A 13,494-nucleotide genomic window follows, 5' to 3' on the forward strand; every position below is an offset into this window, starting at 1 on the left:
TAGTTGCATAGGTACACACATGGCAGTTTGATTTGCTGCCTTCCTCCCCTTCACCTATATCTGGCATTTCTCCCCATGCTATCTCTCCCCAATCTTTCTTCTGTTTTAATTTGAAACTTAATATTTACAATCTCCAATAGATAAAATACCACAGTTATCCCCACTCCCACCACCACATCATCCTGTTCTTTTAAAATGAGTCGTGTCTGCCCATGTCAGGATGATTTTGGTGAGTGAATGGATATAATTTGCCTCAGCTCAGCACAACACATCAGTCAATGTCACTAAGTGGTCAAACACTCCAATTTCAAATATACTGCTGCGAGTCTAACTGCTGAAACCAGGGAGCTTTGACTAAATTTCTTTGGGACTTTGGAGAGAAAGCAGAGAGGAGAAAAGGGGTTACAACTGGCAATGTATTTCCTTTTTGCCCAGTGGAGGGTGTTGTGTATTTGTTTATGTGGATCAAATAACTTCAAGAGATGGAGAACCTATACACAGAGTGATTTCTCTTTTTTTTTCCTTTTTTTTTTTTTTTTTTTTTTTTTTTGAGGCAGAGTCTCACTCTGTCACCCAGGCTGGAGGCTGGAGTGCAGTGACAAGATCTCGGCTCATTGCAACCTTCACCTCCCTGATTCAAGCAATCCTCCCACCTCAGCCTCCCAAGTAGCTGGGATTACAGGCATGCACCACCACACCCAGCTAATTTTTGTATTTTTAGTAAAGACAAGGTTTCTCCATGTTGGCCAGGCTAATTTTGAACTCCTGACCTCAAGTGATCCTCCCACCTCAGCCTCCCAAAGTGCTGGGATTACAGGCCTGAGCCACTGTGCCTAGCCCCAGAGTGATTTCTAAAAGGGAAAAATAAATACATGTTAGTAACAAAGCGATGTAGCAGAAAGAATATGCCACTTTGGAATCAAGGAGACTGAAGTTCAGATTCTGTCTTTCTCAATGACTGTATGACCTTGGGCAGCCCACTTAACCTCTCTGGGTTTTATTTCCCTCAACTGCAAAATGAAGATTTAAAAATATGTTTATCTACCCTGCTCCTGTGCCTGGAAAATTAAACAGTTGTTAATGGTGTTAGGATGTAATAAATTCTCTACATCCTATGTTAGTCTCTAGCCCATCCCCTAAGCTGAACTAAGCCTTTAATATTTATACATTAGAACACCTCAACCAAACGCCGTAGGAGCTAGATGGTAAAAGGAAAAGCATAGAGAATGACAGATACGCGTTTGCAAAAAGCGATACTTCTGTTCAGTAGATGCCCTCTTCTCCTTTCATTGTTACTTGGTTGCTTGGCAACTTTAACCCAGTCATCCCTAAAAGCACAGTGCCACCTGCAACCCCCAACTTCAGGTTTTTAAAAAAGGAACCTCCTATTAGGAGAAAATTCACCTTGGTGGCAGCGTCATTGACGGGAGAAAAGTATATGTTTGAAAAGGCACCCCAGCCAACACGAATACATCTCGCATTTAGCACTCGGAGATGAGAATATCATAATATTTAAATCAGTATTGAGAACTTTCCTTGAAAAGGAAAAGTGGGGGGGAAATCCACTAGTTGAATACCCAGGGAGGCCACGGGGAGTGGTTACCATAGCGATTTCTCTCTGGCAAGTGGTATTGGGGAGCAGATTGGTGTCGCTTAATCCTTTTTATTCGTAATTTATGTATGTTGGCTCATTCTCCGTGCCAGTCCAGATTTTCCTGTTTACCTGCCATTCCGCGTGATATGAGTGAGGAGAGACAATGCCAGGTTTCAGCCATTTCCTCAATTTGTCCACATTATCGGGGGTCGGAAGGACAGCCGAGAGTACACGGGGATGTCCCAGCACTTGGTTTTTGCCTGACGTTGGCAAAGGGTTAAAGAAAATTGTGCAGAGATTGCTGAGAGTGAAAGAGAATGCCACGACAATTTCTGTGATAATCCAGAAATGGTTTTGAGACCCATTTTGGCCTTATAAATCTTGGTTTCATAGCACCTTGTTAATGAATAATTTTTATCTCCAGTGAATGCAAAAGAAAAGGAGATGGAATCCCTTTGGTCTTATCCCATCATCCTGTGGCAAACACGATCCATGAAAATAAATACTCTGTTGCCTAACTTGCTAAGTAATTGTCTTTCTTACTGTGCATGGGTGCTGGGTTCCTGGGAGAATGGGTATTAACAGTGTTTCTTGGACTCTTTCACACTTCCTCAGGATTAGGCCACAGGAAAATGTCAGTTTCACTGACAATTAAATGGAGTCAGTTCCTTGTTCTCGAGAAAGAAGGAAGGAGATGAATACTTTATAGACACCTTCCTTTAGTCTCAGTGAGCCTTGGACTAAGAAAGGCAAGCCTTCAAAATGGGCTTCAGTAGATGTCAACTAATAAATACTCATTTCCATAAAATTTAAATGAACCCCGTAAAATCTACCTCTTGCTGTGCCAGAGCCCTATCTCATTACTCAAAATAGCAGCAATGTAATCATTGGAAACCACACCCTCCAAGGCTGAGGTGGCTGGTAGGAAACTCATAGCTAATTTCCACGTGCTTGTCCACAAAGGTGGTGAAAATAAGTAGCTAGACCTCTTCAAGTTCTTTCTGCTGTAGGCCATATCTCCTGCCAACCACATGTACCTTATAAAATAATAATTTTCAGATGTAGCGCTGCATTTTGATTAACCAAGAGACAGAGCATGGATTTCTTTTTCTTTCAGTACACCCAGGCAACTGTTCAAATATCTAAATACTTAAAAACTGCATGTGCTGTTTAAGAAAATTTCAAAACTTTAGACACCCACCAAGAGAGGGACTGATTTACCTCTCTAGATGAATTTTGTACTCTCTTTGCATTTTAAGTGGTTTAAGCAATGATGACGTCTGTCTTGTTGAGACTTAATTGCTTAATCAGAGAAGCTGTTTTTCAGTTAGACAAATATTTCCTTTAAGACTCATCTTTTAATTTTAAAAACCCTTCATTTAAATTTAGACACATTGAGATAGTCCGTATTTTCATCACCAGCAGTGCAACTGGAAGATGCTTTGCAGAAACACTGAGATAAGCAGTATTCTTCTATGAACGGCATCGCAGACACCTATTACATGAAGTTTTCAAGTGATTAAAATGTTTTCAGCCTGTACAGATATGCTCAAACTCCCACCCATCTTGAAATCCAGTGCTGTCTTGAAATTTCTGTGAGTTCCCAGAAATTATATTTTTCTTGATAGGGAAAGCAATATGGGGTTGTGGATAAGAAGTTAGATGCTAGAATTATACTACTTAGATTTAATTACTGTGTCACCATGGACAGCAGAAGCAACCTCTCTGTTCTTCAGTTTCCCTAGCTGTAAAATGGAGAAAAATAGTAGGCCTGTCTTATAGGTTGTTGAGTAGATTAAAGATACTAAACTTTTAAGCACTTTAAACAGGGCTCACCATGTTGTAAGTACCCAATACGCATTCACCGTAACCATTTTTCGCTTCTTCAGAATTCCTTTTTCTCACTCTTACCTTTGTAGCAATTCTTTCGATCACTTTCCTATAGTTAACCCAAGGTGGACCCAGCCCTTTCACCTTAACCATTGACCATCCCCAACCTTCACACATTATAATTCAAACAACAGAGACTTGTAGTAAACTTTCATTGAAAGGTAGAGGTGAGTAGAGCAAACAATCTATTATTTAGTTTTAGAGCTCCCGGTACTTACGGCATATGGCATTGCACCATGACATACCCTGCTCGTAGCGTATTGCACTGTGGGGTAATTGAAAAGTCACTCCGTGCTCTCGGTCTAGGCTGCCACGGTGCTTGTCTCCTTCCTCACCATTCTACCAACCCCAGGAAAAGCAAAACAAAAACAAAAAACAAAAACAAAAACACCACCTCCTTAATTAGCAGACCTATAAAATTCCCAGCCCCGAACCTAAACTCAGCCCACAACTTATTTCACATAGCAAAGAACTATTTTTTTGTGTGTGTGGTTGTAAACATTTATTAATGGAAAAAGAATGTTTTTCCTAAAACAGCTACATAACACTAAGATTATTCAAATTTCTAAATAATCCTTTTACAAGAGAGCCTGCTAACTTCCTTTTCCTTTATTTTCTTTTTTGAGACAGAGTCTTGCTTTTTCCCCAGGCGGGAGTGCAGTGGAGCAATCTCAGCTCACTGCAACCATGGCCACCCAGGTTCAAGCGATTCCCCTGCCTTAGCCTCCCGAGTAGCTGGGACTATAGGCGCAAGCCACCATGCCCAGCTAATTTTTTTTGTATTTTTATTAGAGATGATGTTTCACCATGCATGTTGGCCAAGATGGTTTCGATCTCCTAACCTCGTGATCCGCCCGCCTCAGCCTCCCAAAGTGCTGGGTTAGAGGTGTGAGCCACAGCGCGCAGCTTCTTTTCATACATTAACATGTGGAGCCTATTTTAAAAGCTCTTTAACAGTGACTTTATCGAAACACCTTCCTAGTTATTCATATAATGTCTCTTCTTTTTTTTAATTTCTTAGTTGTTTTTAGAAAAACTTGAACACTGATGAATTTGGGCTGCTATCAAATCCTTAAGAAGCATTTTTGCCAAATAAGATGGGCAAATGTCCTACATCTGCTAACTATGACATGAGAGGCCATGCACTTTTGAAAAATGAATAAATAACTATTTCCAACCAAGCAAAGAACTACTAATGACCTTTTTAAATGCTGAAAACACATCCTTGATATTATTCTTTTATGCCCCCATCCATCTGGGCAAGAAAAAATGGAATGGATGGAGCTACATGAGTTATGCTGTAGCCCAGTAGAAGGCCACAGTCAGCTCCGGTTTTGGATAACCAAGTTTTTTCTTTCTTTTCTTTTTTATTTTCTGGTACAATGGTCATTCAGCCTGCTGAGCAGAAAAGTGCCTGCACTGGGACACGTCAAGCTATCCCCGACAAGAGAATGACTGGACTCATAAAAACACGCGCCTTCTACAAATGTCCGATGATCACAGGGTCTCTTCATTTCCTGCTCCCATGAGTCTGGCTCTAGTTTTAAGTTGACTACAAGGGGGTGCCTTGAAGATCTCATCTTGAACGTGCTTATTTTCAGTGTCTGGCTCTTTCTGGGCATCACAGGTGTACAATATAAAGATGTGTTTGGCTGGCTGGGCACGGTGGCTCACACCTGTAATCCCAGCACTTTGGGGGGCCGAGGCGGGCAGTGGGCAGATCACGAGGTCAGGAGATCGAGACCATCCTGGCCAACATGGTAAAACTCCATCTCTGCTAAAAATACCAAACTTAGCTGGGCATAGCAACAGGAGCCTGAAGTCCCAGCTACCTGGGAGGCTGAAGCAGGAAAATTGCTTGAACCCAGAAGGCAGAGGCTGCAGTGAGCCGAGATCAGATCATGCCACTGCACTCCAGCCTGGGCAAAAGAGCAAGACTTCATCTCAAAAGAAAAAATATTTGTTTGGCTGCAAGTAACAGAGAGCTCAGCCTTCACTGGTCTCAGACAATGGAAACTGGCTTTTCTCACCGAATATGAGGCATCTGCTCTGGTGGTTCTGCTCACCCATCTTGGGGTCTCCATGGCTCTTTTGGCCTCATCCCTCGTGCTTGCATCATGGTCTTAGCCTCATCTGTCTCTGTGAGCATCACAACTATGTGCAAGGCAAGGGGACCGGGTAGAGGCATCACCCAGCTCATCTGCTCTTCTTGCCAAAAGAGCAAACACTTTCTTGGACGACCCCTCCCTCTTGGCAGAATTCCACTAGCATCTTATTCACCAAAACTGTGTACTCAGCAACACCTAGATGAACGTGAGGCTGTGAAAAATCTGTGTATTTTGCTTCTCCAGCCCCTCCAGTAGAGGAAGCATAGCAGAGGGGGTAGGAGTGCTGGAGGTGGTGTTTGCTGTAGAGTTTATAGCCACCCAAGAGGAAGGAACGTCTGAGATGTACAGATTTGAAGTGGTTGGGATTTTGCTGCTGGGTCTCACTGCTTATCAGCTGCACAATGCATGAAACCTTGGAGAGAAAAAAAAAGTTAGTTAAATATTTAGATGATTTGCCAACACAGGGAACTTGCCATTGGTAGCAAAGATTTATTAAGCAGGCTACGAAATATGATGTCATTAAGCAGTTGGAAGGCATGACCTCGTAATTAAGACAGGAGAAGGTTTCTATATGGGTAATAAAATCTGGGCTCCAATTGAGCATTTATTTCATTAATATTTATCGCGTACCTACTGTGTGCCAGGTACCTCATGAACTAATCCCATTAAACAACAAAAAAGTTTCCCTAGTGCCAAATCTACTGGTAATAATAGCTCCCATTAACTGGACACCGACATGCTACCAAGCTTGTGCTAAGCATTTTACATAACAGCCTATCCTCACAAGAACTCTAAGAAGTAGGTACAATTGCTCTCAATGTATACATTACAGTGAGGAACCATCCCAAGTGTGTCCGAACTGAGGGTTTTCCAGGACACAGGACTTTGAGTGTTAAGGCAGAGAGGTCTCAGGCAAAGTGCTGGGAAATGAAGAAAGTGAGGCTGAGTGTGGGTAAATGACCCTTCCAGGGTCACAGAATCAGCAGGTGGTGCCCCCGGAATCCAACCCAATGCCACCTGTTGCCTGCTGCTTCCAGGCTGCAACCTCCCCTTGAACCCAGAATACTAACCACTTCCCTTCCCTGCCACTTCCAAACACAAAAGAGGTGACCCTCTTCCTAAGCTGTAGAGCTGTCAAGAAAAAAACCCAGTCCACAGGGGATGGGCTTGGGTGGCCCTTCAGGGGCAACACCACTGCATAGTAACGGCTGTTTTGATTCTTCAACACAATGGCCCGCATGCTCCCTTCAGTCCTTTCTCCAGCCCATTCGAACTTAATTGCCTGCAGACTGTTTCTCAGCCCTGGTCTCACATTAGTGTCGCCTGGGGAGTTTGCAACACACTGAAGCCAGCACCATCCATGGTAGAATCTGTAGGAGTGGGCCTGGATGTAGAGCTTCTTTTTAACTTTTTTAAAAATTGAGGTTATCTTTTCTGCAGCCGAGTTAATAAATATTATTATAAAGTTCAATGGATTTTACATAAGTTCACACCCATATAGCCACCCACCAGATCAAAATACGAACTATTTCCAGCCCTTGGGAAATTCCATTATGGGCCTGGATATAGTTTTAAACCCCCAGAGGTGATTCTAATATGACCTTGGCTCTAACCCAGTAGTATGCCCCTAAATAGGTCATTTACCCGCACTCAGATTCAATCAGATTGGAAAGCTACTGGTTTAGAGCCCAGATCCTCTGCGGCCAGAGACGATTTGTTTTCCAAAGATGACAGTGGCTACAAGTTCCTCTCTCACAGGACAGAGAAGGGAGAAAAAAATAATCCTCAGTAGTTCCTCCCGCTGTGTTTATTTGCATATATTCTTCTCCACGATATAGTGAGCATCTTGAAGGCAGAAACTGCATCTTTCTGAGAGCCTAGCAAAGGGCCTTTGCATAGTAAATATTTATCAAATGGAGAAAAAAAAAGAAGAAATAGACATGTACTGCAGAGTCACGTCTGGTGTCCATTTAGGTTCATCAAGTTTCTCTGGGAAGGCAGACAGAGCAGCATTCAGTCCTTTTTGCAGTCTCTGCTTTCTTTCTTTGACCTAGAAAGGGCAAGTTCAGGAAAATGTTGATTCTGGGTCTTGTTCTCTTGCAGAGTTCACATTCGGTCTGTGCATAGGTGACACCAATGACTTGTAGTGTAATCCTGCCGTGTTGAAAGCTGATGTCAACTGCTAAATGGGGGAAAGCAGTGTGTCTCGATGGTGATGTGTATGTATGTACACGTGCAGCCAGAAAATAAGCAGAGGACTCAGGAAATTGATGTTGTACTTGCAAGAGGCCACTGACATTTAGGAATGATCCATGTCGAATGCACATTGAGCTGCCCTGGGTCAACGGGGGAGGCATTTTTTTTTAATGTATAAAACTTACAAGTTTGAAAAATATGTATTTAGCCTGGAGGGCAGTTAAAAAGACTTTACTGTGTCAGCATCCCCAGATCATTTATACATTTTTCTGCTCACATATTTTATTCATAATGTCTATTTTATTCTCCTTTATTTTGTAAACTTGGTGTTCAACATTACTGTTTCTCTTAGAAAACAACCCCATTATCTGAACGAGGCCACATGACTGTGGATCAGCGACTCGGGCAAGGTTTAAAATCAGCACGATGTTAAGCACCTAGGAGGGCTTCAGGGTTCTGGCTTGAGTTTATTGTTGTATGGTTCCTGAAGTCAAGTCTTGCATCAGGGCAAGAGGTGGGGAAGAGGGCTGCGGTTTTAACAATGACAGAACACTCAGGGGCAAAAGACTGAAGGCCATTCAGGTTCTTCACATGAAGGGAGGACCAAGGTTTGCTCACCAACAGGCAAGACCAGGCAGAGTGCTCACATCACACCACCCCCTAAAATGGCAAATAGAGCAAGATACAAATCATTTGCTTTTCACGAATTCTCTGGGCAGCCCAAGAGCTCTTGGGAAATGACTGCCATGAGTGGAGGGCTCAAACCTTGTATTTATTCAAAGAATGACTGCTCTGTTGCTGTTAGGTCACAGATTGCTAGGCTGCTTCCAGAAGTGTTTCTACGGAAATCGGGTTCTGGGCTAAAGATGTGACAATTTCAGGATATTAGCTCTTCTTTCTGCCCTCCCACCCTACTTCCATCCCAAAGCATGCAAAGCCCTTGATTGAATGCAATGAAAAAAATGAATTTATCAAAGAGGAAGAGAAGGGAGGGAAAAAAAAAGGAAGAAAAAAGGAAGAAAGGGAAGAAACCACTGTACATTAGACAAGTGCTAATGGGAGAGTTCAGGAGAAGGAATTTGACAAAGAAGAAGAAAACATTTTATTCTCCAGGGCAACAAGCATGGTCTGTATTTCCAGTATATTTCATACACATCTCCCGAATTCACATGCTACCAGTGGAGTGAGATCGCCATATTAATATTGCTTCTTCCTCAACTGTGTCTGTCTGGCCTTTGCAACACACATGTGTCAGCCAGAAGATGTTGGATCTCAGTGCATCTAACCTTCCTGTCATTCAAAGTCATCTGAGAGTGGAAAGAGTAGGAACCCTCCTGACTTGTAAGGAAGGGCATTTGCAAACCTTCATTTAGTGTGCTCTGTGCAACACAAATCACAAAACCCAGGACACAAAAGCAGGGAGGGCTCATGATCAAATGAGTATAGATAATGCTTTTAACTCCATCTCATTATTGGTCATTCCCAGTGGATGTGAGAAAATGAATAGCTCTGAAAGGCCCTGAAATAAAGAAAAACTGTTAAGCATCTAACATAGTAACTCCCAACTCTATCTGACCATGGAACATTTTTTTCTCCACCTGGAATTCTTTTAAATGAGTATTCTAAAGAACATACTTTGAAACAAAAGGCAAGAGCCCAGGAGTCAGGAGACTTGATTAAAGACTAAATTGCCCTTGTGGGTCAGCTAGTCCAACTTTTCATTTTATAGATAAGAAAATGAAGAAACAGAAGTTGTATGGTAAGTGGAGGGTCACAGAGGCAGAATTAGAACCAAATGACCCAGGATAAATGCATTTACCTCTGTGAGCTTCAGTTTCCTTGTCCCTGTTGGACTAGATCAGAGGATATCAACTGTTAGCCCTGAAACAGTCTCAGATGTGTCACCAAATTCTGAATAATGCATGTATTTGTTGCCTGTTGCTGTATAACTAATTACCCTAAACTTAATGGCTTAAAACAATCCTGTTTATTATATCACAGTTTCTGTGCATTGAGAGCTCAGGCGCCAGTTAGGTGGACCTTCTGCATCAGGATTTCACAAGCCTGAAATCCAGGCATTGGCCAGGGCTGCAGTCTAATCTGAGGTTTGACTGGGGAAAGATCCACTTCCAAGCTCTCACACATTGTTGGTAAAATTCATTACCTTTCAGCTCCAGGATTGGGGATTCTGGTTTCTTGCTGACCGTTGACTGATGACTACCTTCGGCTCCTAGAGGCCATCTAGTATTAGACCTCCACCATATCATGTTCCCCAACCTGACCACTTACCTCATCAAAGCCAGCAAGGGAGAAAGAGTCTCCTTCAAAATGGAGGTCACCATCCTGTGCATTATAGTCATGAAACTGACATCTCATCTCCTTGCCATATTGTATTGGTTAAAAGCAAGTTACAAGTTCCACACACACTCAAGGACAGGGAACTACACAAAAACATGCACATTAAGAGATGGGGATTATGGGACCATTGTGAGCTTCTGGCTGCCACAATGTGCAAAATTTATTTTTACTGAAAATGAGTATACCATTACAGAGATATTTGGTGGGGTAGTCCATAATGCTGAGATGATCATCTGATATGCTGTAAACCAAGGTATACCTTTCAATAAGCTAAAAGTAAGAATTATAGCACAGAGCACAATTGCCTCTCACAAGGTGTAAACTTCTAAAAGCAGCTCGTAAGAGGAATATTGCCGATAGTCAAAATTACCATTAAAAATCTTTTAAGCCATTCATAAAGCACAGTACACTTATGTTGTGTATTACTATATTGTACATTAACTTGAACTGTAATTCTTATGCAGCTGAAGTTTAACAATTATTCAGCCAGATTGAAGGAATGTCTATTCCAGAATCAGGGCATTCAAACCATCCTGCCTTAATACAAATTTCTAACAGTAAAGCAAATATGGATGAAGATATTAAAGCATCTAGCCTCTAGAGATTATTTCATTCTGTTTTAAAAGCATGCTTCAGAAACCTTAGGACATGCTAATAGGTTTGTTTGATTGGTGAGAGTTAAATGAGATGGAACACAAGAAACAAATCAGCCCACAAGAAAAAATTCACAGCCCGGCACACAGTAGGCAGTGAATTTTTGCAGACTGTGAATGTGCACCTTGATCAGACACTCACACACACGCACACTGCCTTTTGAAGAGCTGCAGAAAACAACTTGGCCACATGTATCCTGCTTGTCCAAGTTGGCATTTTCTCCTGTAGTTTCCAAGCAATTCCCACTCTCATGAGCATTGTGCCCATCTTCATGAGGAGAAGATTCTATAGTCAATGCCTTATTTGAATCAGCAAACAAGACAGCTTACCTGTAGTCAGGTGTGGTGGCTCACGCCAGTAATCCCAACACTTTGGGAGGCAGAGGTGAGACCAGCCTGGGAAACATAGGGAGATCTTGTCTCTACAAAAAATTAGCTGGGTGTGGTGGCACATTCCTGTGGTCCTAGCTACTCATGAGGCTGAGGCATGAGGATCGTTAGAGCCCAGGGAGTTGAGGCTGCAGTGAACTATGATCCTGCCACTGGACTTCCAGACAAAGGAAGACCCTATCTCAAAAAATAATTAAAAAATTTTTAAAAGACAGCTTACCTGTAATGATGCAATTTCACTCATAGGACCAGCCTACAGTAAGGGCAGATAGTATGTTCTGGGGGAAGTAAGTATGTCTCATAAGTATGTAAGCACATAAGGACCGGGCAGCAGAGCATCCTACTTAGCAACGTAGCACAATCACCCTGAACACTTTTACAAATACCTGGAGACGTGGAGATGTTGTAATGGAGGCTGCCTGGTAACTAATCGCTAACTTGTTCAGTTTGGGTGAAATCTGCCACCAGCATGTCTGTCTTTTGACGATATGTCACACACACCAAAATGGTGCAAAACCCTGAATGGCAGTGATTGTTCCCTTATCCTTCCTGCCCTAAAAAGAACTAGGGTTCTAAGTCTGGTGTCAAAAATTCAAAAGCGACAGGAGCCAGGCAGGTAACATATATGAGAAGAGAAGACAGTAGAGAGGGAAATGGAGTGGGGTGAAACGGCAACAATTGCTCTATCACTCTAAAAGAGTTCAGATTCGGAAACTTCTCCAAGCACTGCGTGGGTGAGACAGACAGGTTTACAGCTGGATTCAGCCAATGAGCACATTGTTCCAAGTTCTTAATTAAAGGCCCGCAGGTGGCAAGGTCTGTTTATATTGTCCCCCATATCCTAGATTTGAAAAAAGGAAAACATGATTACCCTGTGTGGAAACAAAATAGTAGGTTTTTTGTTGGCCTGACCACACTTAATTATTAGAGATTTGGGGTGATACCACATTCATTCAGACACCTCTGGGCAAGGTTAGGAGGAGATAAGATTTTTATTTTCATTTTATTTCCATGAAGGACTGTCTCTCAGTAATTCTCACTACTGTTATCCCATCTGGTTATAAGTGAAATACAGATTTGGGATATCATTTTTATCTGCACATATTTAAAATGTAATGTCCAAATATTATGCTGTTTGAAAAGAGACACCTGTCCAAAAAATTCCCGGGAAGGTTTCAGAGAGTGCACTTAAGCTCAGATTTAGACACAAGTAAAGCTCATTTTTCATTTTGCAGAAACCTTCAGACTAGCCAAGACTTGGAATACATGCTGAACATTTTGCAAATACAGCAATGCCTCATTTGTTTGACGTGGACTGTTCCATGTAAATGCATTTTCCACATAACTGAAGCCTATCCCACTGCACATCAAATCATACATTTATTTTAGCCATTTTGCATGGGAATGTTTCTGAGAGTGCATTACACACTTCCCTACCTCCTTAAATAGAATATGAGAAACATAATTTAATCTTTGCTATCTGACTCAGGGTCATAGTCATGAATATCAAGTATTGGGCTGTTCTGGGCTGAAATAAAGGGATGCCTTGGGGTCCCTACAGCATAAAAGGAGTTGTTTGACTTCACTTTGCAGGAGCTGAGGTTTCCACATTTTTTTAGAGTGTGCCTACCAGCTCTCCATCTCATCCTTCAGAGCTCTCATTATACCTAAAAGTCCTTTTGTTCCTACCTCTTTAAATTTGTCTCATCTATAGAATAGGAAGGTAAAGTGCCTTACTTGGTTGACCAGAAACCCTGGGTTATTTCCCCATTTTTAATACATTCTTGTACTTTGTTAACCTGCACAAGCTACTTGACCCTCTTGGCCTCTGTTCCACCATCGAAAAATGAGAGAATTAAACACATTCTCTAAAATCCACCAAATCTGCTTCCATTTGCATAATTTCATGTGATCTTTGGCTCTGAGATGAACAGACTTGTTAAAATTGTGCTTAAACATGGAGACTCTGGGTCCCAAGTGAGCACTTTAACATCCCCGTTAGAAGCAGAAGTCATTGGCTGTGTATTACCTTATTTGTTTATTGGTTCCATTATATTCTACATTGTTGAAGCTGTCAAAGGTGTGACCACTCAATAAATTGAACTACTATGCTGGCCAGTTGCAGTGGCTCACGCATGTAATCCTAGCACTTTGGGAGGCTGAGGCAGGCAGATCACTTGAGGTCAGGAGTTCGAGACCAGCCTGCCCAACATGGTGAAATCCCATCTCTACTAAAAATACAAAAATTACTCAGATGTGGTGGTGGGCGCCTGTAGTCCCAACTACTTGGGAGGCTGAAACAAGA

The 13,494-nt window shown here is 42.1% G+C and overlaps 1 protein-coding gene across 5 annotated transcripts in view; it reads left to right on the forward strand.

Annotated features, from left to right (window-relative positions):
• The window catches only part of TSHZ2 (teashirt zinc finger homeobox 2), a 512,491-nt gene that overhangs the window by 329,320 nt on the left and 169,677 nt on the right, over positions 1 to 13,494 (forward strand). Inside the window, exon 3 of one of the 5 annotated variants that reach the window (XM_054255470.2) lies at positions 4,506 to 6,695. The exons of 3 other annotated variants lie outside the window; for them this stretch is intronic. The gene's annotated coding sequence lies outside the window, so the exon portion shown is untranslated. Of the gene's footprint in view, positions 1 to 4,505; positions 6,696 to 13,494 lie in introns of those variants that run through there. One more of the 5 variants, XM_054255471.2, reaches the window with a different exon arrangement.

Source organism: Callithrix jacchus, chromosome 5 (genome assembly GCF_049354715.1).
Source record: "Callithrix jacchus isolate 240 chromosome 5, calJac240_pri, whole genome shotgun sequence".
Classification (NCBI taxonomy): domain Eukaryota; kingdom Metazoa; phylum Chordata; class Mammalia; order Primates; family Cebidae; genus Callithrix; species Callithrix jacchus.